At 41.1% G+C, this 4,076-nt stretch overlaps 1 pseudogene; it reads left to right on the top strand.

Moving 5' to 3' along the window:
• Window positions 1-2,819: 2,819 nt before the first annotated feature.
• On the top strand, window positions 2,820-3,807 carry LOC138168351 (L-lactate dehydrogenase A chain pseudogene; annotated as a pseudogene).
• The last annotated feature ends 269 nt before the right edge of the window (window positions 3,808-4,076 follow it).

Raw genomic sequence — 4,076 nt, 5'->3', positions numbered from 1 at the left:
AGAAAAATCCCTGAGACCTTCACTTTACACCCACTTAGATCCTAGATTCTTCCTATGTGAGAGACTGATGCTTGAGAAATAATGCTTGAGAAATGTTTCCCACTTAAAATAAATTATGAGATAGGAAAAAATGGGAGAAAACCTGTTTTGGAAAGGGGTAGAATTTTCACGTAGCAAATCCTGAAAAGAATGGAGACTTGAGGATGCCTGGGAGATGTGATAAAATGTGGAATTGCTTGGGGACCTTCTGGGGAGAGATATAAATTGATACATACAGACTCTCAAACCTGCCCCTAGGGTAAGGGGATACAGTTTCAACTGTTTGTCTTTTCAGAACCCTAGTTGGGTTTGTCTCGATGCTTATGTTGTCTCCGTGAGTTAGACAGTATCATCCCCTCTCAAACTTCCCCTTCACACTTCACAGAAGTTCACATTTGGGGAAATCCTCTAATAAACTGTCTGTCTTGGCTGCTTGTGTCCTGAGGTAGCCAGAGACTGGGGACTTCTAAAGTTAACTCCTTTTTATTCAATCAATTTATGCTACACTAACAGAAACCAGAGAAACCACATTAGAGAATCAATAAAAGCATTTGATTGGAACAGAAATGGAAACATAAAACAATAGAAGCTTTCTCAGAACACATTTCTCAAATGAATACTCTCCCAGTCCTCCCCCTTTCCCAAAATAATTTCGGAAGGAAGTTTCCCTCTTCCAGGTTCCTGTCTGTAAATTAGGGAAAGCAGCACAAAGTCTCAAGAACCCAGGAAACTGGCACATACTTCATGTGTCGGGAGCTGATCATCTGTTCCTCTTTGTTCTCAAACACTAGTTCCTTGTAATAATGACGATATAGCTTTTATATAGTGATTTAAGGTTTGCAAAAGCAGTTTACAAATATTATTCTATCTCATAACAACCCTGTGAGGTGGGTGCTGTTATTATTCCCATTTTTATGTGGGAAGAAACTCAGGCAGCCAGAGATTCGAACCCAAGTTTTCCTGATCCCAAGTCCAGAACTCTATCTACTGTGCCACCTCTGACTGCAGCCCTCTACAGCCTTTATGTGACAATGGCATATTCTGGCAATTTCTGCCAATTCTGCTGGTTTATCATGTCCCTGTAAGTTGGAGAGCATGTTTGCTTGCCCAGCCAATTCAGGAATGCCCTGCTGGAGAGCTCTGTGACTCTGGACTGTTGCTGTCTTTACTATATGGTTTCAGTTTTTAGGTTCTTGGGTTTCCTCTCTGTGATGAAACTCCCTATTGAAATGGTGGTATAAATCTTGCAAACATTTGAATTTTCATCTTCTTCATCTCTCCTCCACTAAGCCTGACTCTTGGAACCTATAACTTCATGGGTAAATGAGTTCCTAATTATATGAGTTAGTACTTGATCCACAGCACACTGCTAAATGTAGATTTTATCCCATCTGTCCTTTGTTACACTTTATTTATTAAGCACCTTCTGTGTGCTGGCTCTTGTTCTAGGTTTTTAGGATACAAAAATAAAATAATCTCTCTCCTCTAGGAGCTTACATTCTACTTGGGGTGGGGGAGTATAGCAGCAAGCATCCTAGCATCCCCAGGGGGGCTGCCAACACAGGTTCTTTGATCTGCTTTTCTAAAGGAAAACAACTCAAAATGGGTTTACAATCTTGCTTTATTCAAACATATGTCATTTACCTAGTTCAGGGTAAAAAGGTCAGCACCCTGAATTTCAGATATTACAGAGGTTACAAGCAGACAAAAAATACAGACAGAGAAACAGGTCAGCAGACAGGCTTCCAGCTCTCTGACCATTACATCCATACCTAGTCAATTACCGGAGAGGGAAGCACTAACATCTGGGTTTTCAAAGCTGGGGGGCTCTACGGCTGCCCAGAGTCTTGTCTGGTCAAATCACACTCTTCTCAAAGTGAGCCCCAAAACAAAATCTCACATCAGGCTATATATAGCTTTCTCCTGGCTCAGAGAATGTCACAAGCCTCTTGACTCCATTGCCCAATCACACAGCACCAAGGTGTGGGCATTCCGGAAAACGAAGCCTCCTGCCACAGACTCTATGTGCCCACATTCAGCCTATTAGGGGGCAGAGTATATTTTCAAATCAAGGAAGGTTCTCAGAGTCACTTAAGCATATCAAAGGGCCTAGGGGCAGGGAAGATCTTAAATTCCCATTCCTATAACTGGAGGAAGAGCAAGAACACCTAGACAGATAGCTAAATATAAAATATAAAATATAAACAAAGGAAATAGTAATTTGGGGAAGGGGAGCACTAAAACTGGGATACCAGGAAAAGCTTTTTGTAGGAAGCAGTCCTTGAGCTGATCCTTAAAGGAAGGTAGTTATTCCAGGAGGCACATATGTGGAAGAAGCACTTCACAGCATGAGAGATAGCCTGGGCGAAGGCATGGAGGTGAGATACAAGCTATCATGTATAGGCAACATCAAATCAGTTTTGGCTAAGGTAGAGTGCATAATTAAGACTAATGTAAAGTCTATTTGGAAAGATAGATTAAAGCCAGAATGTGAAGAATTTCAAATTCTAAACAGGAATTTTCTTCTAAAAAAAGGATAGGAACCAGAGCATTTCCTTGAGTTGGGGAATAATGTGATTGGACTGTGTTTAAGGAATAGCAAGTTTTCAACTGTGTGGACAATGGATTACAGGAGGGAGAAATGTGAGGCAGGGGACCAATTAGGAGATTAATGCACAGTTCAGGCAAGAGGTAGAGAGTTTGAACTAGAACCAGAGGTGTAGAGAGAAATAAATTGATCCAAGAGATATTTTGGGCACAAGTATGGGAGGAGCACTCTCATGTATAACTCAGAACTTTTGCAGCCTGACCAGCAACCTCTGTTGGAGCTTGAATATCCCTCCAACCTGGCATCTATTATTAAGGATCAACTGGTTTTGAATCTCTTAAAGGAAGACTAGGTTCCCCAGAACAAGATTACTGTTGTTGGGTTTGGTGCAGTTGGCATGGCATGTGCCATCAGTATCTTAGCAAAAGATTTGACTGATGAACTTGCTTTAGTTGATGTAATAGAAGACAAACTGAAGGGAGAAATGATGGATCTCCAACATGACAGCCTTTTCATCAAAATGCCAAAGATTGTTTCTGGCAAAGACTGCAAACTCAAAACTGGTCATTGTTATGGCTGGGGCACATCAACAGGAGGGAGAAAGTCTTCTTAATTTGGTACAGCATAATGTGAATATCTTTAAATTCATCATTCCCAATATTGTTAAATATAGCCCTAATTGCACATTGCTTATTGTTTCCAGTCCAGTGGATATTTTGACATATGTGGCCTGGAAGCTAAATGGCTTTCCTAAAAACTGTGTTATTGGAGGTGGTTGCAATCTGGATTCTACCTATTTCCATTACCTAATGGGGGAGAGACTTGGTGTCCATTCTTCAAGTTGTCATGGATGAGTCCTTGGGGAACATGGAGACTCCAGTGTTCCTGTGTTGAGTGGTGTGAATCTTGCCAGTGTGTCTCTGAAGAATCTTCATCCTCAAATGGGAACTGATGCTGATTCAGAGAATTTGAAAGATGTTCATAAACAGGTGGTTGAAAGTGCTTATGAGGTGATCAAGCTGAATGTCTACCCTTCCTGGGCCATTGGTTTGTCTATGGCAGATCTGGCAGAAAGCATTATGAAGAATCTTAGGAGAGTACATCCAAGTTCCACCGTGATTTAGGGCTTATATGGCATCAATGAGGATGTCTTCCTTAGTGTTCCATGTATCTTGGGACAGAATGGCATTTCAGATGTGGTGAAGGTAAACCTGAATCCAGAGAAGATCTGTTTAGAGAAGAGCACAAATACTCTTTGGGGAATCCAGAAGGAGCTGCCATTTGAAAACCTTTTAATGTGCTGGCATCAAGAGAACATGACAGTGGTTATGGGGTTATGTATGATGTGGTTTTCAAGTAGGTCAAATCCTTCCTCTGATTAGTGATTGAACACCAGAAATGTAAAACCTGTGAACACACTCTAGTCTCTTCCTAAAGTTAGAAATAGCAAATAGTGCAGTGTGACTATTCATTAAACCCCATTGTTGTT

This window comes from Petaurus breviceps, unplaced genomic scaffold (assembly GCF_028583685.1).
Source record: "Petaurus breviceps papuanus isolate PSGF00001 unplaced genomic scaffold, PetGlider_PUasm1.0 37, whole genome shotgun sequence".
NCBI lineage: Eukaryota > Metazoa > Chordata > Mammalia > Diprotodontia > Petauridae > Petaurus > Petaurus breviceps.
This window is presented reverse-complemented; position numbering and strand designations above follow the sequence as displayed.